Below are 24,559 nucleotides of genomic sequence, written 5' to 3'. Positions count from 1 at the left end.
CCAGTAAATCTAGGATTGGAGGAGTCAATGCTTTGTGTGTCATAAATATAAGCCAGAAAGGTGAAGACCAATGTCGTCTGCCTTTAGAGCATCAGTATGACAGGTTCCATACAAGATGGAAAAATCTATGAGTAACAGGAAGTCTATCAAATCTACACACTACACAAACACACGTTTTAGTGAGGGGGAAATAGTTTGCAAATTGTATTATTATTATTATTATTATTATTATTATTATTATTATTATTCTACTGGGCTTTGATGACATTTATGCTGAAAACAAACATGATTCAACCTGTATATCTACCAAGCCAGTCTATATTTTACTGAAAGAAGGGTGGAGAGCATTTGTTCGGGTCCCATCTGGAAGAAATAAAAAGGCCATTCTTAGATTCCCTGTGGCATCTATTCACAACAATGTACATGATTTCATCAACTCTAGCTGTGCACCTGCGAGCTACTTAGTCTGTTTCCATACTGGGGCTGGGCTGGGGACTATGAGAGTCCAGTAAGACTTCTTCCTGCATCTCAGTTCTGGGAATACTCAAAATCCTTAAGGAAGCATGGGGGGTTAGTTTTTCATGATATACCGTATTTTTTGCACCATAACACTCACTTTTTTCCTCCTAGAAAGTAAGGGGAAATGTCTGTGCGTGTTATGGAGCGAATGCCTACGGGTGGCGGGGGGATCTGCTGCAGTTGTGAGCAGAGGATCCATGGTTCCCCTTCCTTCCCTCCTCCGTGGCTCGCTATGAAACAGCAAAGCGGGAGAGGAGCCGCTGAGTGGGGAGGAGAGAGGGACAGAGAGCTCTCTGTCCCTCTCTCCTCCTCACTCAGCTCGCTAAATAGCATTATTAGCAGCATCCTTCTCCACACACCCCATGCGTGCTCCTTGTCCCTTGAGTGCTTTTCCTTCCCTCCCCACTTAAAACGTGGTTACAAAGCACGGATCCACATGGATCCTCAGGATTTTTGCACTGGGTCACCCCAAATTCACCATCAGATCACATAGCATGTCCATGGCTACATCTTGCACCAAAAAAATCACGCACCCACTGTTGCCTGGGGCCGCAGTGGTGCAAAAACGTGGTTACAAAGCATGGATCCACATGGATCCTCAGGATTTTTGCATTGGGCTACTCCAAACTCACTGTCAGATCACATGTCTGTGGCCACAGCATGAACCACAAAAATCATACATCCACTGTTTCGTTTAGAATATTTTTTTTCTTGTTTTCCTCCTCTAAAAACTACGTGTGTGTTATGGTCTGGTGCGTGTTATAGAGCGAAAAATACGGTAAACACACCCCTTCCATTTAGAAGGCATGCATTTTCAATTGTCAAAATTGCAGTCCTAAGCAACCCTACTAAGAGAGTAAGTTTGAGGGATGTACTTTAAGGGAACAGACTCAGGGCTGCCTGTAATACAGCAATTTTCTAGCATGTGGCAGCAATAACAGCAAATAGCCCTGTGGCACCTTAAAGGCTAACAAATTTATCATGGCCTAAGCTTTGCTGGACTAGAGTGCACTTCATCAAATGCACTAATGAATACATTTGTTGGTCTTAAAGGTGCCACAGGACTCCTCGAGCAATAGCTTTTCTTGATCAGAGATTACCTGTGCTCCACATCTAGACCTGGGGACACTGGCAGAGGAAGAGGGGGGCGGGGGGAGCGCACCACCCCTGGCACCACGATCCCAGTGGGGTGCCATCGCGGCTGCCCCCCCATGCCCCCAGGATGCATGCCACGCCCCATGAGTGACTCGCCACACCCCCGGAATGCGTGCCACGCCCCTGTGGGCAGTGCGCCACACCCCCGAGATACGCACCAGGCCCCACCTAAAAAGACAACAAAATGATCTGGACTCCTTGGCAGGTTTTGAATAAATATCCACAAATCTATTAGTTGAACACATGGTAGATAAGGCAAGGATATGTACAATTTTATAACATGCAGAGAACAATATGTGCAAAGAAACCAGAGAGGGGAGCTGAGGGAAGTCCTGGGTGGGAGGGGAGAGGGAGGGTGGGGTGGGAAAGGGGGGGGAATAATGTAATTGATTATTTGGATTGATAATTTGCTATGTTGAAATTGTCTAATAATATATTTTTTGTAAAGAGATACGTACCACGCCCCCAGGACACCCACCGGCCACGCCCCTGCCTGCTCTCTGCCCCCGGTGCCAGAGCATGAAGCTCCGCCACTGCCTGGGGAAGCAGACAGATGCCTCTGCCAACAAACTGGAACGGTGTGGGCACTCATTGGAAGGTTTCGCCATTTCCAGTGGCTGTGCTGATCATGGTTTCTAGGTTACCCTGATGGAGAAAGGCAGTGCAATGAGGGTAATTTAACAAGGGGGCATTTTGCAGGGTCCCATAAAGTAAACACGGACTCCCATCCAAGTTTCTTCTCTCTCACACTCAGTGCAAGTGGTGAAGTCAGAGCTTTCTTTTGGGGAATTACAGGGAGAAGAAATACCCAAACTGTATAGAAATTTATTCATGTATGTGGCAAGAATGTTACATGCCCAAAAATGGAAAGAAGTCCCAATGAAAGAAGAATGGATACAAAAACTTAAGGAATACGCAGAAATGGCGAAACTTACCGGGAAAATAAGAAATCAAGATAACAAACTTTTAACAAAAGAATGGAAATGGTTTATTGAATATTTACAAACAAACTGTAAACAGATAGGAACATTGGCAGGATTATTCTAAGAACCTGCAGTTTTATAAGAGTATACATTTAAAGTAGATGAATAAATGAGCAAATTAAGATAATTTGGAATATGCAGAAAAAATTAAAAAATTAAGGCACCGCAGAAAAAGGGGGCAGGAAGTCGACTTTCGAAATGTTAAAATGGTTCTAAAATTATTGAAATGAACAAATTTGAAAAACATTTTTTTAAAAGTCTGAGCTTTCTAAACTCTAAACTGTGTGTCGTGAGACATTAGTGTGTTGGCTGCAGTGGGCTGCAGGTGTGTCCCATCGCTTCTCCTGGGGCTGGAAAGGGGTCAGCAACCTAAGGCCCATGGGCCAGTAGCGGCTCACAAGGCTTGTCTAACCAGCCCATGGTGACCCCTGCCACCCCCCCACCCCGCCGCCTGCTCTTACTGGTGCGGCGCGGGGACCAACTTCTGGGTTGATGGTGCCTGTGCACATGCGCATGGGCACTCCTCCAACCCGGATGTGCGCCGGAAATAGCGTGTGCGCACAAGTGCGGGACAGAGAAGCGCCCGTGCGCATGCACACACACTATTTCTGGTGCACTTCCGGGTTGGAGGAGAGCCGGAAATAGCGTGTGCACACGCGCACGGGCGCTCCTCTGATCCGGAAGAGCATGCGTGCGCACACACTCTGGCCCATCCTCAGATAAGGTTGCCAACCTCTGGTTTAGTTTAACCTCCAGTTTGCTAGTAAAACTGAATTACTGTGTCATGAACTGATGCATGTCTAAAATGTGTGTCACCAACATGAAAAGTTTGGAAAGTTCTGGGTTAAGTATATCAGTTTTAACTTTGCTACAAGGAGGGAGGCGATCTACCCAGCAGCAGCCAGCAATGGTGCCCCACCTATGCTGCCTCACTGGTTGTTACTGGGTTTTCTCCAGAGAGAGCACTAAAGGCCTTTGAGGCTGGCTTTAAAAACTGCCAAAATGAGGAACATCTCTCTCTCTCTCTCTGAATTTTCAGAGGCAAACAGGCAAAGCATTTAATTTCAAATTGAGACTCAGTGCCTAATATGCTGGTTTTACTCTTGCATTGGCTATAGCTGGTTCTGTTGGGGAAGAAGTAATTTTATTTGTTTTGTGAATTTGTTATTTGAATTGTTAGCTGCCTTCGAGCACAGGGCAAGTTTTGAACTGACAAAATTAAGGCGTTAAAGCGTCTGAATGCCACACTCTGCAAAAGGCTTCACTCTGCAGCTTTTTAAGCAGCCCGTATGCCCAGATCTACGGCAACGATGCCAAACGGAATGAGTAATATTTCATTCCTTGAATTCTGAGGCACGAAACGACAGATTAAATGCACACAATAAAATTCTCCCCTCCCCGCAAAGATTCAGTGGTTTGTTGTTCTTTGCTATAACTGGGCCCTGCGATGGGTTGTGGGTTGTTGTTGTTTTTTAAATGCAATTTGTCTTTGAATAGATAGGCTCTGTTTAAAACCAGGAAAGTTGAAAGCTTCCAGGCACTGCCTGATAGCCCCTTTTTCAATTGCTCACCTTCTCTATAGCTGAGTGAACACTTAAGGAAGTTGAATAGCATTGCAGCCTGTCTGGGACATGAAGGAATGCAGGAGGAGGATAATCACAGCATCATCAACCCAATTCTCCAAGGTAGCTGCCCAATAATGCTGTTCTAATTGAATAACTTATCCATAGCTATTTCCCCAGGGAGAGCCTCCAGGTTAAAGCTCTGTATGGAGGCAGATGGTGCAGAATGCACAATGAAACCCCTAATTTTCTCTCACCACTGGGCATGTGAGCAGAGATTTGTTTTCTCTCCCTCCTTTAATATTTTAACCATTTCCCCCAAATTATTATGTGCCAAGGAGGCAGAGATGAGGAAACTCGTGATAAATTACAGTCTGCTCAAGACACGACCCACAACTCCTCTGCTAAGCAGTAATTGTTGATGTAAGCATCTGCCAGGTGTGTGTGTGTGTGTGTGTGTGTGTGTGTAGAAATGAAAATAACCCAATTAATAGCAAGTGTCACCATTTTGAAGCAAACTCATACAAACTACCAAGCCTGACAGTTTCGGTCAGGAGTCACATAGACACGACTCAGATACCACAGGCAAATGACCAAGTTCAGATATTTAGAATGAGGGTGCTACCAAAAAATATTTTTCTTTGCACAGCATGTGACTAAATTTTACATAGATCATATTACATATATGATTGTTGCGATTCAGAAGCTTATATTTAGTAAGAAGTTCTAAAGCACCTCAGGTAACTGTGTGTAACAGGAAACCACCTCAGAAACATGGTCAGTTGTGGTGGGACACTATATTGCTATGATTTTCTTGTATTAGTGGTTTTCATTTCAACAGTATTTTGTAGCTTGTATTTTGTCTCAGACCCTCCAAGTGTCCCTCTTTTCCAGGGACGTCCCTGATTTGGAGAAGCCGTCCCGGTTTCTGATTTGATCCCGGAATGGCCCACTTTTCCTTAGGATGTCCCTATTTTCATTGGAGAAATGTTGCGGGGTATGGAGTTTTCAGATCCCCAAGCCATCTGAAGGCAACCCTGTATAGGGAAGTTTTTTTTTTTAATGTTTAGTGTTTTATTATGTTTTTGTATATGTTGGAAGTTGCCCAGAGTGGCTGAGGCAACCCAGTAATATGTGTGGGGTATATATAGTGAAATTATCATTGTGGAATGGGACGTCCCTATTTTCATCAGAGAAATATTGGTGGGTATCTGTCAGTTACTTCTTGTGGGCTCAGCCTTGTTTGGTAACTGTACTCTAGTTTCATGATGTTATGTTCTGTAACTATATATATATATATATATATATATATATATATATAGTGGTACCTCTGGTTACGTACTTAATTCGTTCCAGAGGTCCGTTCTTATGGGGCCTCCCGCTGCCGCACCGCCACGCAATTTCTGTTCTCAGCCTGAAGCAAAGTTCTTAACCCGAGGTACTATTTCTGGGTTAGCAGAGTCTGTAACCTGAAGCGTATGTAACCTGAAGCGTATGAAGCGTATATATATATGTTTAAATACACCTCTCTCTCTCTTTCTATCTCTGGATCCTATATAGTAGGATACATCCTTCTTGTGTATGGATCATGCCCTCAAATATGGCACATGAGAATGACTTTACCACCAGTATGTGCGTTAGTATTAGTAAAAAATATCCTCACTGCCAATCTTCAGATATCCAAAACTGCAATACCCATGCACAAGAGAAAGGTATCGACAGAAATACTAAAAATGTAAGGGGTGAAACCTGTAGGGCAGGCTGTGTATGTAACAGCACTTTGAGAACTAAATATGGTCAGTGACTCACTTTGAGTGCTATTGGGGATGGGAAAGAAAATTGAAGTGAGGAGGAACAGAGCGGGTCATCCTCAGAGAGAACGTGGCAGGCTGGCTGGACATGAGCACTTCATGCTGCAATTTTTGCTGCACCTCCCACTTACACTGCTTAAAAATCCTTCCTACCGGTGTACAGCCTGTGCTCTCCTGAGGGTTCAAGGCAGGGGGCACAAAAGTTAGGTCTTGTTCTTGATCTTGAGGGACACCCAGTGACTTTCGTGTTGCTTTCAAAGTGCATAGCTACAGTACGTATTACAGGGTTTCCATATTCCCGAGATTTTGAGTTTCCTAAGAAAAAGAAAAGGCTCCTGAATTTTACTTTATATGGCAACCCTAACATTCTATTTCAATTGCTTTGGTTTAGCAGTCACACCATCTCAGCGGTGAAACGCATTTCTTTGAGGGCGACAGAAGCTCTCTAAAAACAATTCTCAGCACCTTCGCCAACTACAATTCCCAGAATTCTCTGGAGGAAGCCATTATAGCTGATCTAGTGGGAGAATGCGGATTAAAATGAAAATATTGATGCAATCCATCCAAATGAACTCTCATTGACTTTAGTGGGGGGGGGGGTTAAGCAGGTGCTTAGCTTCCCCTCTGGAACAAATGTGATTTAAAATGGGATGACCTTTGGCTCGGTTGCACCCTATTTGAATCCAGCTTTTTGACAAAACAGTCTCTGTGGATTTCAAATCCAGTGGTTATTGTTGTTCCCCCCTTAATCTCTACCACGATAAATATGTGCCATACAGCTGTATACATCTACCTAGATAGGATGGAAAGCTCTCCTGAGTTTGACTTCTAAATGACAGGTCACAGCCGTGTTTTCTTTCCTTTTGTTCTTCAACCTGTAATACAATCAGCAGCGGCAGCAGCAAATGCGGCTGAAAGGCAGAGCCGCCTCGGAAGGCGAGGCACGCAGAGGCAGCCTGTCAGCAGCCTAACAATATGACAGATGACAGACCCACAGGCAAATCTGGGATTGCCAGCAGATCAGCCCGGAAGTCGGCCAACGAGCCAGATGCAGCTACTGCAAAGATGATATCCTCGTTTTAGCATCTGGGCTCTGCGTGTCCTCAGCTTTGACCCCAATGGCTAGAAACAAATGAGAAAAGGTCCAGTGATGTCAAAATATTCTCTCTTCCAGGGGTTTGTGCACTTATTAAGATTTCACCCTTCGGTTTCTATACTGACAGGAGCGAATCTGTTGACATCTAGGTAGCTGCAGAGCTATCCCCAAGGAGTGAATTCAGCAGGTGATTCGCTACAGGTAAGCTAGGGCATTTTCGCATGCCAGGCTCCCGCCTGCGTCTTATGCTAATGCGGGAGAGAAGGTGAAGGAAAGGCATCTGTGAGGCGGATGAATCATCTGTCCAGTGCCAGCTTTACACTTGGGTTTCACAAACCAAACTGGAGAAAAGAAACTGCCTGGTAGAACCCCGTGTGTGAAAACACCTTTCAAATTGACCAGGAGGCAATGCTAACACAACACATAACGTGATGCCAGATGGCACCTGCTCTATGCTAAAACTGATTTACTTCTCAGACACACAGCACTCCTCAAACATGCATAATTGCCTTGATTTGGGAGCAGTCATTGAATGGAAAGAGGTTTGCTCCTGCAGATTTCCTGTACGGATGATGCAACAGGCTCCTCTATGGGCTGGTTTAACAGCCGTTGCTTTCCCCCACAGAATTCTGAGATCTGAGGCTCTTTAAGGGAGACCAATGGTGTCCAATAGGCTTCTCAGGAAGCTCATCAAACTATGGACTTCTTCACACATTGTTCTCCATGTGACCAAGGATCAGCAAGGCTGTGCTTCCAGTTCCAGCCACAGTGTCAGGCAACTTCGACCAGTTCCAACCCTGACATCTGTGGAGGTGGGAAATAGACCTGACCCATGTGTACCCACATTAACAAACAATTCGGCTGGGTGCCTAGATTCAAAACATGGGACTTTGCATACTCTCCAGCAGGAGAGAGCCCCCAGCAGATAAAAGCACTCTCAGAGTTAACCGGCAGCATAGTGTTGAATATAAGTTGTTAAACCCTTTTGCATATCCCATTTCATCTGCCTTAAAATGTTTGCCTTCTCTCTCCACCCCTCTAGCAATGAACAGATTACACACTGATAGTTAAGTTTGAAATGACTTACTTACTAAACCCAAAGGTCTGGTTCATGTGTTTCTCCATGTAGCAGCGAGGAGAACACAGGTGCAAAATACACAATATAGCTTCAAACATGCGGTCTGAACTCAAAGTTCAGACATGTCTGTTCTGGATTATATGGTGAGAAAAGAGTGAGGAAAAGGAATAGAATCAGCTTCACTTCCTCCCTCGTGGAAAGGAGGAAAAGGAATAGAATCAGCTTCACTTCCTCCCTCGTGGAAAGGTGAGGATATCACCTAGCTGAGTCTAGAAACAGAACTCTGTGGTCTTAACTCTTTTGTGCACTAACTAGCACTCATGCATAGTTTCATTTGACTGCAATTTCCCATATCATCACACTAGGCATAGAAGTGGAAAACCCACGTCAGTTGACCTAGCTTGGACTGATGGAAGTTACATTAGGAAGACAATAAGTTGGGGAAAGCTGGCATATGCAGTTAGATATCTATGTGTTTAGGCTTTCTTGGGAGCTAGGACCTTGATCGTGCAGGTTTCTAGCTCCTGGGAAGGCCTGTGCTCAGAGAGATCTATGCCCATTGCCTCTCTTCCTGCAGATATCCCTATGGATGCTGAGGGCTAGCTAGGAGAAGCCATGCAACTTTAGAGAACAGCCATACTCCCCTGAGATTATGTGGAGCCACTTTCACATGTACTATATGACTTCTGAGTTTTTCCTTCCAGAATTCTTTGCAAGAGCCTATGGATTACCTGAAATAAAACAGGTATACAGTATGTAGTGTGGATCTGTGTTTCTTTAGACTTTTTCAGCTAGCCATCCCACCTTCAAAGCCTTCTCTTCCTTCCAAGCCAGCCAACCCATCAACAGCCACACAGAATCCACACAGTCAGGTGAACATACAGAATTCCCTTGCAACACCCCTCCTGTTTTACTCTTGCAGTTCTAAACACGAACCAAAAGCCCCAAACCGCCCAAAGGAGACAGGCCCAGCTGGAGACAAAGAAAGAATGGACAGCTTGATTACTTATGCTGCAAAAAAATAAAATAAAAAGTGATCCAAAAAACAAAACACATAAACAAATGCAAATAAACGCAAAAAATATATGTATTTCTAATTCATTAAAACAAATCAACAAATAATATATCATGATTGTTTCCAGTGGTGCTGTCAACCCACTATGGGTCCCCTCGCTGAAATAGTTTCTGCTGCGAACTTCATAATATGATTCTATGGTAGGCTGAAGTTCCTGGAACAAAGCCTCCATATGCACAATACACAGGGGGCAAGGAATTATGCCCATTCTTTGGACCTTATAAGGATCCTCTTTCAAAGCCCTGGAATTTTGGCTAAATAAAGGCATACTAGGGCAGATTAATTGAAGAGGGGAAAGGAGGAGTTTAACGGAGAGTGCAGAGTTATGGTATCCAGGTCTCCTTAATGTGAAATAAAATATTGTTACAAAAGCTAGGTGCCTGCCCGCCCCCCTCTGCCAAGCAGTGGCAACAGCGCATGGGGTCACAGGCCCACATGCAGGGTCTGTGTCCCTTTGAAGAATTTGCTCAGATTCTCGTGCTTTAAGAAATATGGTTTATTTGCTTATTTATACCTTCAGTCTGCATGGAGGGAGTCCAGATTTTACAGCATGGCTCAAAGCTTTGCAGGCAACCTTTCCTTCTCTCCCGCCAGAATGCATCTCATCCTTCGTTTTGTTTTTTTCCTTCTTCATCCTTCCCAGAAGCCCCTGCTTCAAACTCCCTTTTCCGGTCCCCTCAAACACACAGTTACCCCAGCGACCCTTGTGACATCTGACTCCCCAGGCCAAAGGATCCTTCTATGGCCCATCAATACTTTTTTGTAGTGCTCCTCTTTTGTAACGCAGGTTTGCATAAGCCAGCCCAGGAATTCCCACCCAGCTTGCATTCTCCCTTCATACCACAAATAACCAAAATCCTAGCATTTATTAATTTCTGTTTTAGCCTGTCCTTAACAATATTTAAGCGCACACATTAGGAAAGTAGTAGCAGCAGAGGAGGATGACACACACACACCCCAATACACTGATGTTTCCCATCAGGATGGTAAATCCTAGTTTTCCAACTAATATTTAGAAGAAAAGAAAAGTCTGGCTGCCTACCTGAAGTAGAGGGGAGGGGCACTATTCGTGACTGAAGGAGCGTCTCCACCCCCATTGTTCAGCCCATACACTGAAGTCCAGCTCCAAGGACCTTCTGGCGGTTTCCTCACTGCAAAAAGTGAAGTTACAGGGAACCAGGCAGAGGGCCTTCTCGGTAGTGGCACCCACCCTGTGGAACATCCTGCCATCTGATGTCAAAGAAATAAAAACTACATGACTTTCTGAAGACACCTGGAGTCAACTCTGTATCAGGGAGTTTTTAATGTTGGACGTCTCACTGTGTTTTTATATTATGTTATTATTATATTATATTATATATTATTCGCCACCCTTTGTGAGTCACTTTGATGGGTGGGATTGCATAGGAGAGGAAGAGCTAGACCGTCACTCTGATGACAGGTATGACAAGAAATAAATATGGGAAATGGCATGTTGCTTCACCTGATAAAATGGGTTAGAAGAAGAGTTTGGATTTGATATCCCGCTTTATCACTACCCGAAGGAGTCTCAAAGCGGCTAACATTCTCCTTTCCCTTCCTCCCCCACAACAAACACTCTGTGAGGTGAGTGGGGCTGAGAGACTTCAGAGAAGTGTGACTAGCCCAAGGTCACCCAGCAGCTGCATGTGGAGGAGCGGGGAAGCGAACCCAGTTCACCAGATTACGAGTCCACCGCTCTTAACCACTACACCACACTGGCTCCCAAAGAAATAAACAATTACATGACTCTCTGAAGACACCTGGAGTCAACTCTGTATCAGGGAGTTTTTAATGTCGGATGTTTCACTGTGTTTTTATATTATGTTGGAAGCCGCTCGGAGTGGCTGGGGTAACCCAATCAGATGGGCAGGGTATATGAAGTATTATTACTGTTGTTGTTGTCTTTGACTTGAGCTGCCACGCAAATTGTGAAGTGGAAGCCAGGCTCACGCCCCAGGTGGAGAGAATCTGTCATGGCTTCTCTTTAAACGTTACATCTTTTTTCACCTTCTCTACGTCTTTCTTTTATGCCCTGGCGAATTCTTTCTTTTCTTTTCCGTGTACCATCTTTGGGGAACACTCTCCCCCCCCCCTCCGCCATATACACACAATTACCTTCTCCATTTCTCTCGCCGCCTTTCAGGTTCCTTGACAGAGAGCCACTTTTCACATCCTCAGAGCCCTTTATGACCATTGTTAAATTAGTGCAGGGCAGCAATCTTAAAAGACGCTGGCTTGGAAGTTAACTCCATCCGAATCGATAGGACTCACTTCAGAGTAAATAAATATGTGGGAACATTAAAGTGAAATGAACCGCTATTCCTCTAGCCGAAACCTAGTGTGTGGAAGGGAGTTCGCCCTTCTTCAGAAATGTACTTTGCCCCTCCTGTGGTTCCCTACAGGCACTGCTTTGAGCATTTTTAATGAAAGAGCCATAAATAAATGTATGGCTGAATATAATGAAGGACCCTGAGCTAAGACGCAGGCAGAGAAGGAAGACCGAAAGCAGATAAGCCTGACGTATACAGCAGCCAGCTCCCACAGCATGCATTGCTATGACCCAGGCTGGGCATTCTGGGAAATAATTGAAGGTCTTGAAGGACAGGGAATAAGGTTGTTCTTCTAGCAGGAAGCAGCACCGGCCCCAGGGCAAGAGAAACTGGAAGGTGATGTACAGCTCTTGCATTCACCGCCGGCTAGATTCTTTTTGACACAGGGGGAATGTCACTGCCCCAAAGTGCTATCTGCTCCTGTCACTATCAGCATTCAGCAGGTGAAACTGTGTAGGCGATGGAGCTCAGCCGAGACGCCCAAGGAGAGAGAGAGAGAGAGAGAGAGAGAGAGAGAGAGAGAGAGAGATGGTGGAGGACTAAGAAAGAGCCCCAAAGGGAGGCCCGGAAATCACATTCACGAAAGGGCTGGAATGTGGGGAGAATTGAACAAGGAACGCAGAATGACACAGTCACTGCAACTCGGCCAATTATAAAGTTTTCCTTAAAAAACACAAAAAAAAAACAGTGCAGTTGGATCCTCCGTCTCAGCAGCAGTTTCTGCAAGAAAGCCAGGTACTGGCTGCACTCATTCACAGTTTAAACAACACGTGGCTTTTAAAAACAGGGAAACAAAATGGTTTTAGCCAAATGGCGATGTTCAAAAGAATAAATGCAAAGAAATAGAGAGCTGGAAGATACTTGTTATCTTTCAAAATGCACTTACCAATCTACCCTTAAAAATAATAATAATAATAATATAATAATAATAATAATAATAATAATAATAATAATAATAATAATTTATTATTTATACCCCGCCCATCTGGCTGAGTTTCCCCAGCCACTCTGGGCAGCTTCCAATCAAGTGTTAAAAACCATACAGCGTTACATATTAAAAACTTCCCTGAACAGGGCTGCCTTAAGATGTCTTCTGAATGTCAGGTTGTTGTTTATCTCTTTGACATCTGATGGGAGGGCGTTCCACAGGGCGGGCGCCACTACCGAGAAGGCCCTCTGTCTGGTTCCCTGTAGCCTCACTTCTCGCAATGAGGGAACTGCCAGAAGGCCCTCGGCGCTGGATCTCAGTGTCCGGGCAGAACGATGGGGGTGGAGACGCTCCTTCAGGTATACAGGACCGAGGCCGTTTAGGGCTTTAAAGGTCACCACCAACACTTTGAATCGTGCTTGGAACTGGGAGCCAATGCAGCTCTCTCAGAACCGGTGTTATGTGGTCCCGGCGGCCATGTTTACCTTCCCGCTGGAGCGATACCTATTTATCTACTTGCACTTTGTGCTTTCGAACTGCAAGGTTGGAAGGAGCAGGGACCGAGCAATGGGAGCTCACTCTGTTGCAGGGATTTAAACTGCTGACCTTCTGATTGGCAAGTCCTAGGCTCCGTGGTTTAACCACATGCACACGAAAGCTCATTCCAATAACAAACTTAGTTGGTCTCTAAGGTGCTACTGGAAGGAATTTTTAAATTTTATTTCTAGGTCAGTCAGCAGTGGTAACTGAAGGATGTCAGAAGTTCTGGGGCAGAGTGGGGGGGCAAGCCCATAGCTGTCAACTTTTCCTTTTTTTTAAGGGAAATTCCCTTATTCCGAATAGGATTCCTCGCAAGAAAAGGGAAAAGTTGACAGCTATGGGCAAGCCATTCTTAGCGGGCTTCTAGACCTGGAAGAGCAGGTATCTGAGATTAATTTCAACACACCACCACCCCATACTTGTGGGTTGGATTTCTTCTCCTGTTTTTGCAGCTCTTCACTTCTGCAGCCAACAAGGCAGGAGAACAAAAGCGGGCGGGGTGGGGGGGTTATGAAAGAGTAGAATGCCCCTGGCGTTTGCAACAAAACAGCAGCAGCAGATCAACGCTGCTGCTCTTGGTAGGTCAAGTAAGGTAGCAGTGTCAGAAATGCACTTTCCGCTACCCCATAGAATTCTCCTCCAGCCCCTTTATTCCAGCTAAACATTATGCCAGCCCACTTGAAACTGAGCAGATGTCCTCTGCTCACAAGCTGGCAACTCATCAACCTTGGGAAGGGCACTGACCTAATTTCCTCTTGTGGATGCAAAGCACTTGAGGCTGTCGCTCTAGTCACGCACAGCAGGGGCCTCAAGTCCTGGATCGGGAAATGTCAGACAAAGGAAGCTGTTCTGGACAGCAGGCAACACTGTGTCTGTATGCGTGCAGCGCTGGGGAACCCACAGTCCAGGTGAACCCACTGACTACGCCTGTTTTTTCACTGTTCGATCCACTCAGAAGGCAGCTGCCTATTTTGCCCTTGGGGATTGTCGTGCTAGACTGGAAGCAAGGGAGGTGTCTTGGGGAAATGCTCCCCAGACTATTGGATATTCCATCTGCCCTGCACCAGTTTTTAGGTTTGCACATCCATATTTTTATAGTTGCATCCCAAAAGCATCCTATTGTGAAGGGTTTCCGCCCGATCTGGGGTCATAAGGCTGGAGCTCACCTAGCTCGGAAACCCCAGAGGTCAACGTCATTCCCAGGGAGAGCCAAACCATCTTGAACGCTTGGCAGAGGTCCCCCATAAACGTCTCTCACCTCAGCTTGAAGCTGACAGTGTTGCTTGTGGTTGGACATACCCAAAATCGTCAGACCTGAGCAGATCTGGAAGTCACACATGGAACTAAGTATCCTATTTAAAGGCATTCTAAAAAATATCTTTTTGGCATAAGAGAGGAAAATAGCTTTTTCTCTACCTTATGAACTTTCTAGACCAGGTGTGGGGAACCTTTGGCTTTGCAGATATTGCTGAACTACAACTCCCATCATCCCTTGTCATTGGCCATGGTTGCTGAGGATGATGGGATTTGTAGTTCAGCAATATCCAGGGGGGAGGTTCGCCACACCTGACCTAGGTCTAGATGGCCTTTGACAGCTCCTCCAAGGATATCCTGACACAGAAACAAGCCTTTCCTATTGAGCCAGTTTTCCACAAATTTCTGATATTTTTAGAATTTGTGATCCCCGTTTCAAAGCCTGAGACTGTCACAATGAATACACATATGGCATTGCCGAGGCACAGTGACGATACCGTCACTGTTTCCCTTTTTGCAGAACCTTAACTTTGCTTCTTTTTCTTCCTCACTGCGGCAACCTGCACCTATAAATACCACTGAACACATTGCATCTGACAGCTCATATGGAAATCTGAAATACCCCTTTCCTTCTCCATCACCCGTCAGAGCAGCTTATTCAGCTACACAAAATACACTCTTTTTGTGTCATTCAGGTATAGAAAAGGGGCCAAGGAGCAGTGGAGACTAGATATGCCTATGGATGGGGCAATGGTTCTGTTTTATATTATTTATTCTATAAATGTGGGCAAGTGGGGGGTCAAACACTAAATGCTATCTGGGTATTCTTCCTTCTGTAACTTTCCAGTGGCTTGACTTCAACCCTAAAGGTGCACTCTCCCATTGTCTCCCTAGACAGAGGGATGACAACAACAATATACACAAAGATAGATAATAGTCTATCTCAATAGAAGACAACATACCCTCCAACATTTCTCAGATGAAAATAGGGACATCCCATTCCATAATTATAATTTTACTATTTGTACCCCACACATCTTACTGAGTTGCCCCAGCCACTCTGGGCAGCTTCCAACATACATAATAAATCATTAAACATTTTAAAAAACCCACTTCCCTATACTGAATTGCCTTCAGATGGGTTGGGGGTCGGATAACACAATACCCTCCAAGATTTCTCCAATGAAAACAAGGACATCCTAAGGAAAAGTGGACATTACGGAATCAAATCAGAAACCAGGACGGCTTCTCTAAATCAGGGATGTCCCTGGAAAATAGGGACACTTGGAGGGTCTGAGAAAATAGACAACGGAAATGCAAAACAATAACGTTTGATAACATTTGCTGGTCAAAAACAGAACTATATAGCACAAAGGGAATGGAGAATTAAAAATTAAGAGTCAGAGTCCATGAAATAAACATATATATTTCTAAGCGGCATTTAAAAGGGTACCACAATTTGACCACAAATTACCTGAGGGAGAGCATTCCCAAGGGCAGAAGCTATCACTCAGAAGGTCTCCTTCCACATTGTCACCAAATAACAACCTACTGGTTGTGCAATGAGCAGCAGGCTCCCTTCAGATTGGTTTGGTCCATATTTTGAATGCAGTTGGTGTGAATGGCACCATCAGAAAACTGAGAGGGATTGGTCAGTTTCCTCAATATGGGGAGCCTATGATCTTCCACATGGAGATATCTCAAAATGCTCCTTCCAGTTAAAGAAGAGGAAGATCCTGGTGAAGAATTGAAGGCAGTTAGGATATCAGAAAATAAAGAAGGATTGGATAATGAAAGAAAGGTGGGAAGAAAACAGCTGGGAAAGATAGAAGGCTGACCTACCCACTTATCTCATGGTTGGTAAGCACATCCCTATTGGATGTGCATTGTCTGTTAGGGAAATAAAGCTTTGGGAGTAATAAAATCAAGCAAACCTTTAGGAATGGTATCACAGCTTATGGATAAAAGAACATAAGCAATATTTTGGGTTGCTGGCTTCAACACCCAGATGGCAAAGGCTTCAGCACTATTCTACGCCAAGTCTATTATCTGGTTTCTCTCTCTTCTATAAGTACTCAAAATCATTTTTAAAATTTCCTTTTTGATTTCTGCTAAGTTGGCGGAAATTGTTCTGAATGAAAAGAGGCCCTTTAAAAAAAACAACCCACAACGCTCTTACTTGCAGGAAATTATTGCCAATGAATAAATTCCTTTCACAATGCATTATTCTATCGCCACAGCTCATTGCAGGAGCCTTTTTCAATGAAGTTATGATCTTCAAAGATATGACAGGCTAGAAATAAACCAGACAGTTTAACCGGCGTCTGGGAGAGGATTTATTTACAGGGCTTTGAATCAAGGGGCAGCAATTTAGCCAACTGTTGCTGGTCACTGAGAGCAAAGCTCAGTCAAGAGATGTGCATTATTTCCAGGTGTGCCTGCGACTGCGTGTTTATCTGTAATTTCAGAAGTAGTGTTCAAAACAGCAAAGAGAAGCTGGTATGCAAAATACAGCCAGAATCCATAGATGTAGAAAAGACAATGGGTTGCATTTAGGAATGTGGGAGAAATACGATAACATTCGCACTGAAAGGTGGACGTACATAATTCTCACTTTCCCACAATCATTTGAAATTCACGCAGCTCTGAATTTTGCAATGCAATTTTCCAGCCAAGGAATGTGTACAAAGTGTGCATATAAACACATGTGCCAGTGAAAATAATATACAAAAATGTGTTCTATTGGGGGAAATTGCATATAAAAATGTGTATAGTAAGTGAAATTTGCACTGAAATGCTGACGAAATTTTGGGACGAGTCTTTAAAAGGTGATGTGGAAATGTGGAGAACTGGAAAAATGAGAAACTGAGAGAGCTGAAATGCTCAGATTTCATCCCTAGGGTATCCAGTGTAATACTATGTGACTGCTCCTCAGTGCATTCTACTTGCACAATGGAATTCGGGGGAGAGGAAAGAGGCGTGGTCCCATTGACCAAGTGGAACCTTGCACTGATGGGCCACAGTAGTTGAATAAAATCACTTCTTAACATGGAGCCTGGAGATCCAGTGGAATTGTTGGCAGGTGCGGAGGAAGGGGGGTGTGGTGAGTGCGGGCCGCTCGAAGTGTCACCACTGAGGGGGGTGACAAAATGTCGGGTGGCACTCACCGTGGGGCCTGCAGCACACCCAAGCCACACGTCTCTCCTGGGTCCGCCTGCTGCCTCCCCGCTAGATGTAGGGTGGATGAGTGGGAAGAGGCAGGCAGACTCTGGAGGCCCCGCGGTGCACCCTGCCCCAATGCTCGCTCGCCCCACCCCTGGGGTGGCACCCTAGGCCATAGCTGTCAACGTTTCCCTTTTTTAAAGGGAAATTCCCTTATTCCGAATAGGATTCCTCGCAAGAAAAGGGAAAAGGTGACAGCTATCCCCTAGGCACCTGAGCGGCTTCCTCCGCCACTGATTGTTGGTCTGGAGGGGGCTTGGGGTTAAAAATCCTGCTCAATTAGGAAGTCCATTAGACAACTTCAGGCCAGTCTTGGGCCTTCCTCACAGGATTGTTGTGAGGATATGATACCATAAGAATCGTGCATCTTAATCCTGGCAAACTGCCCTTCGTGTAATTCAGAACTCAGTAGCTGCCAACACCCCTGGAAAACAGAAAACAAAAGGTTCTTGGGTGTTTTTTTTTAAAAAAAAAGATTTCAAAATTGACTCAGTGTTGGCCATTTAACTGCTCCCTGAAATTCCGTACGTTTTTGTTAAAGTCCTGGATACTGATAAGAAGTCCCCCAAAATGCCCCCAAATGTGGTGGTTGTTTTTCATCTCCAGGGAATGGTTGCAAAGTCCAAGCAACTTTCAGAGCCTGGAGAGGAAGCATGTATCAGTTAAATGCAGCATTTGCATTTAAATACTGAGATGCCTGGAAGGAAAGTTTTTAGGCTTGTTTTCTTAACAAGGTCAAAAAAAATAGAGGCCAGGGGGAGAGCTTTGAGAGAGTAAATACTGTGTTTGTATAAACACAGTAGCTGAATTTGGGCTGGGAAGTTTTCCTGTGCTTGGTTAAACAAGATGAGAGATTGTGCTGTTTCCTCTAAACTCTAGAGATTGCCCACAGTTCCCTGGAGCCTTAAAAAATCACAATTCGAGGGAGCTTCCTCAGCTCCATTTGGGATGTCCAATGGGGCCAAGTCTTAAAAACAACGATGAATTAAAACCACATTTTGTGCCAAATCTCATCTTATATTTTGAGGTATAGAAGAATTAAGCAGTGCAATAATGTCTGCATCAGAATACACATGAGCATGAAGAGCCGAGCAGTTTCTTACTCTGAACAAGGTTTTTAGAGGAAGTCTATGTCAAAAATGATAATCTTTTGGGGATCTGAGTTGCGCATATCCACTCTTCACAGGTGTACATCAATTTGTGACCACACACAAACACTGATAATGGCCTCAAACTAGGACCATCCACTCAGAACACCCCATGGCCCTGCAATTTGCTGGATGTAGAGTAAATGTTCATGTTTACACATAAACAGAATTAGCCCTCCCATGAGGCAGGGTGAAGAGGCTGCCTCGGACAGCCGAAGAGCAAGAAGCGGTACCCTGCCCTGCCCCACCTCTTCCACCAGAGGCAGAACACCCACTCTCCTTGGGAGTGTTCCAGCACATGGCATTATCGTCCATCCTCCCTGCTCCTGGGGTGGAGAAGATGAACCCCAAGGCCTAGCAGAATGCTGCCCCTCTCTCTGAGTTCGGTGAGAGGGAAGCATAGATTTTTGCTTTGTGTGTACATGCCCCCATGGAACTTCCCAAGTAGGAGCAGGGCATGTTGTGTTTCCCAGTTCTTATGCTGCGTTTGAGGAGGCACAGCTGCCCTCAGGTAGGTTTTCCATGCCAGTTTAAATGGTGAATATGGATTATTTGAATCTGAGGCCCCACTCGGTGCTCGTATGAGGAAACGGATGAACCTGAAGGTTTGCTCTGGGATGGTTCAGCAACTCGCAATACATTGCTAATGGAAGCAACAAGCACACCGTGTGAAGATGCAGCAGCTGTAATTTTTGGGTGGTCTTATGGCATGTGAAAATAACTTGAACCGGGCCTTCCCGACAGAGAACGAGGTGGCCAGGCAGTTTCAACCAACAGGCTATAACAAAGTTGGTGTTGAATGTCTTGGTTCGTTGTGGGTTTCAACATTCTGCATTTTCCCAATAACAACTAGGGGCAGCCAAGGAAGTGGAGCAGCAGTGAGGAAACACAACATGTCATGGCATGAGGAAGCAAGCAATTTCTTATAGACAACAGAGATGGCTAAGGGGTAGAATGTGGCAGGGTGTTTTTTGGTAGCAACCACAGGTTTAGCATAATGCTCTAGTTTGGCCTGCAAGTAGTAAAGTTCATTATTAATAATATTTCCGCTCCTTTCCCCCTCCATCATGTCATGAGTCTTTGAAGTCTCTGCTGTTCCTCACTACCAGGATGGAGTGCGTGGGGAGAGAACAGCCCTTAGGTGGCCCAGTGCCAGGGCAATCATGAACAAAACAGGAAAACCACAAATATGTCTGCAAAGGTTTTTACTGGTTTCTAGAATCAGGAAACTTGGTGTCTGCTTTAACAATGCTGTTTGTGCAGGACTAATAAATGGGTGCTTCTATGTGGCTAATGGTGAATGTGTTTGGAGATATTTCAGGAGCTTTTGAGCTAAACTCAGGTCTCCAATTTAGAAGGACAGCTGAGAGACTGTATACCCCTCCCCCAAGTTGCCTGACTGAGAGAAATGTATATTAATGGGTTCAAGTTGTGTAGTCAATAATTGATATTTTCGCTGCCCTGGCATGCAATATGCAAAAATCCTTCATCAACTAATGATCCCATGGAGTTGAGTGTGACTTCTCAGAAAAAAAGCCCTCGTGAACCTTCTAAAAAACACATGTCATAGGGAGTTTTTGTTTAGTGAAGCTGGTGAACATTACCCATAATAGAAAGCTTTAAATCAAAATCAGTCAAGTCTATCATTCTGTTCCCAATAATGACAGCCAGTCAGCGAGGGCAAAGTGAGGTCTAGTCTTGCTGAGTTTCTCAACCCCCTGAAATCTCCAAAGCCATGAGGTCCAGCCTTTCCCCTGCCCCCCGCAATAACACCAGCACATTTTCAGTGACTGAGAGGCTTCCGTCCATCTTCTCTGCTTAGCCAGTCATAAAAACCGCTAGCAATAGATCCCACGCACACCGAGCAACTGTCTCACATAAGAAGGGCAGAAATATTCTTGTCCTTTTCATCTGCTTTGCTCTCCCTTTCTCTCTCTGAAGCCTTGCCTCCAGGCACAAAGCTTAAGCTGGGAGGATGGGCGGATCTGTCAATGCTCACCTTAAACCTTCATGTGGCTCTTTGCTCTTTTACATTTGCACACAATATTCTCTTCCTTAGCAGTGCTTCAGATTGGATTAACAGTCAGTCTTCCAAGGGGAGTCTGGGAACTGTAGCACTGTGAGGGGAATGGGGTCTCCTAGCAACAATCAGTGACCGTTGCAAACTATAGCTCCCGGGATTATTTGGGGGGGGGGGGAACCATGCTATGACGCTGCTTTAAATGTATAATGCATACATATGTAGCTGTCCTTGCCACTTCTAGTTTGGTCCTTAATCTCATCATATGGAGCTGTCAATGGCTGGGTCTTGATAAAGTGATGCATTGATTGCCTCCGGCTTCATGTTTTGACTTAGAGCTGGCATGCTATAAATACTGCAGAGGTCATCACTGCAGCTAATTAAAACCAGGAGACATTCATTCTTTGCATAGTGATGATGAGGCACTTAAGGAATCCTCACCCCGAGAAACTACTTCCTTTCTGAAATGGCCCAGCCAAAGGAGACACACGTGAAAACTATGCATCCGCTAGGATTGAGAGCTTTGGTTGTCCTTTAGAAATTCTATTTCAGGTCTCCAACAGAGTGCAACAAGTCGTAACAAGCCTGGATGGAGGTTACATTTGTTTGGTCTTGCAGCCTTGGGCTTACTTTAATAAAAATGGATGCCTCTGCAGAACCAATAAATCTTGAGTAGTCTTGCTAGGGAAAAAAACACACAGAGTGGCTTATAAAACAAGCACCAAGCTAAGAAATGGCACACAATGGTTAGCAAGTAAAAAAGAACGTATGTGTTATATGTAAAACATTTTTTTTTACAGGAGGCATCAAGGCTGATAAATTTAAGGTCTAGATTCTGGGTGTCTTCATACTGCTATGACCACTGACTGGCAGAATAAAAGCTAGCAGGTAAGGTTAGCTAAGCCCATGGAATGGATTCCTTGAGGTGTCAGTAGGAGACTAATTGGCTTGCAGAGAGCCCAGAAGCAAGAGTACCATCCATTCTCTGTCTCCCTCTTAGACACACACAAACAGAGAGCAAGAGAGGGAGACGGGGAGAGCAATTACATCTGAGTGGAACTGGAGTCTACAGTCAAGTACTCTTATAATGTATGCCAGAGGGGGAAAGTGGAGCAGAAGTATGAAAAGAAAATCTACAGAACAGAAAAGGGGGAAAGAAGCACCAATTCATTATCGAGCAAGTGCAAGCCGAATTCACTTGCCACCACAATGCCTGGGTTTGAATGGAAAGATATCAGAGGTGTCAGCTTTTGTGCAGGAAGAACACGGCTCACCAGAACTGGTTCAAGTATTGCATGCAACTGTAGAGATGCACATTTTAAAGTTCACATGAGCAGGGATGGGAAATTGATGGACCACCCCTCCCTTCACTTTTGTCCATTGGCCATTCTGGCTGGGACTGTCAGGAGATGGAGACTAACAGCTTCCGGGGGGGGGGGCACAGGGTCTTCATCCCTATTCTAAAGGCTAGAGATGGACAGGTTTGGAAAGATGGTAAAGGTAAAGGGACCCCTGACCATTAGGTCCAGTCATGCCTGATTCTGGGGTTGTGGCGCTCATCTCACTTTATTGGCCGAGGGAGCCGGCATACAGCGTCCGGGTCATGTGGCCAGCATGACTAAGCCGCTTCTGGTGAACCAGAGCAGCGCACGGAAACACTTTACCTTCCCACCGGAGTGGTACCTATTTATCTACTTGCACTTTGCCGTGCTTTTGAACTGCTAGGTTGGCAGGAGCAGGGACCGAGCAACGGGAGCTCACCCCGTCGTGGGGATTCGAACTGCCGACCTTCTGATTGGTAAGCCCTAGGCTCTGTGGTTTAACCCACAGCGCCACCCACGTCCTGATCTTGGAAAGATGGGAGCCTATTCTAAAACCCAGTAGGGCAGTATTTGTGGGGGACAGCTCAGGCTTTTTCTGGATGGTCCACTCAAAAATAAAACAGTCCTTCTCCCATTCCAAATGCCTCCTCCCCCGCCAGTGCTCCAATATCACTCACCAGCCTCCGATGAATCTGGCTGGATTTCGCCAAAATTGAAGATTGCTTTTGATTTTTGCACAGCTGAGTTGTGTGGTCGTCACCCCATGGATTCCACGCTATTAAGGATTTTCACCAAATTCCACTTGGTGCTCAACATTATCAGATAAGGGCAGAAGACCATTTCTGATGCTCCAAACGTGGAGGGTACTCCATCTTTAAATATCACATATATTTGGAAATACAGAACAGGGCAAGGGATTGAGTGAAGAAGAGCCGTGGGCTGGTGGTAGAGCCTACAAGCTGACTCCATGGCTACAACATCAGTCTCATTTCCATTTGGGGTTGTGTTTCTTTTTCCTTTCCCTGCTCCCTTTAACATCTTGCAGTTGTAGGCAACGTGGTAGGGCTGCACCTCCTTCCAGCTGAGTCACTGCTACATACCAGTGGAGGTGTAAAGATAAAGAAGGTACTTTCTACCACATGTGGTGGACATGTAAAATAGTAAAAGACTTCTGGGTAATGATATATAATGAATTGAAAAAATGTTTAAGATAACTTTTATCCAAAAAAACCCCCAGAAGCCTTTTTACTAGGGTTAACAGGAGATGAAATGCCAAAAGAATTAAAAAGACTATTTATGTACATGACAACAGCCGCAAGAATGCTACTTGCCCAGAAGTGGAAGGAAGAAAACGTCCCAACCAAAGAAGAGTGGATAACCAAGATGATGGACTATGCTGAAATGGCAAAGATGACCATGAAGATCAGACACCAAGATGACAAGAAATTCAATCAAGAATTTCAATCAAATACCCCAGCCAGATGGGCGGGGTATAAATAATAAATTGTTGTTGTTGTTGTTGTTAAAGTTTATAGAATATCTTAAAAACCACTGTGTATACTTAAAAACGTTAGTAGGATTATTGTAATACGTATAATGTAATATTAGTTAAAGGAAAGGAAAGAGTGACAAAATGAACTAGAAAAATGCAATTAGATGCCAAGAAATAGGGGGAAATTTGGAAACCAGGGGTGGGGTGGGAGGAAGTCCAAGAGATCTAAGTAATCCCAGGAGTGAAAAATTTGAAAATGTTGTGACTGTATAAAAATTGTGTTTAAAAATGAAAAAGAAAATATTAAAGGGGGGGGGGAGAGAAAATGGTGATGGGTTAGGCAGCATGGTCAGTGTGGAGCCAATCCTGCACTCTTGCTGGCTTTTTTGCACTGTGGTGACCCCACCACTGCCTTGCTCCTCTCCCTCTCCATCCCAGCATGCAGCAGGAATTCAGCCAAAGGGAGAGCAGGTGAGTGGTGGCACACCATCTGCTGCTGACAACTTGCTGACAACGTGATGAAGAGTTCTGGGGAGCCTGAAGGCTTGCTGCATTTTGGGGACATCCTTCTTGATGCTAATAAAGATAATGTCCGACTATAATGATTCATGCAGTCACTTTGTATTTAGCTGTAACAAGCATTTGATTGATTTACAATTAAGTTCTCCTTCTTGTTGCTGTTAAGGGAGTTACTGTATTTTTCGCTCTATAATACGCACCAGACCACAAGACGCACCTAGTTTTTGGAGGAGGAAAACAAGAAAAAAAATATTCTGAATCTCAGAAGCCAGAACAGCAAGAGGGATCGCTGCGCAGTGAAAGCAGCAATCCCTTTTGCTGTTTTGGCTTCTGTGATAGCTGTGCAGCCTGCATTCGCTCCATAAGACGCACACACATTTCCCCTTACTTTTTAGGAGGGAAAAAGTGAGTCTTATAGAGCAAAAAATACAGTATATATGTTTGCAGTTTTCTGTTTTCATGGTTTTTCAGGATTTTTATTGTA

The 24,559-nt window shown here is 44.7% G+C and overlaps 1 long non-coding RNA gene across 1 annotated transcript in view; it reads right to left on the bottom strand.

Moving 5' to 3' along the window:
- LOC308475925 overlaps positions 1–24,559 on the bottom strand; it is a 120,075-nt gene that overhangs the window by 4,693 nt on the left and 90,823 nt on the right. The gene's annotated exons all lie outside the window — the stretch shown is intronic.

Source organism: Podarcis pityusensis (assembly GCF_964106645.2).
Source record: "Podarcis pityusensis genome assembly, chromosome: 4".
Lineage (NCBI taxonomy): Eukaryota > Metazoa > Chordata > Lepidosauria > Squamata > Lacertidae > Podarcis > Podarcis pityusensis.
The sequence above is the reverse complement of the archived record's forward strand: the minus strand, read 5'-3'. Positions and strand labels throughout refer to the sequence as shown.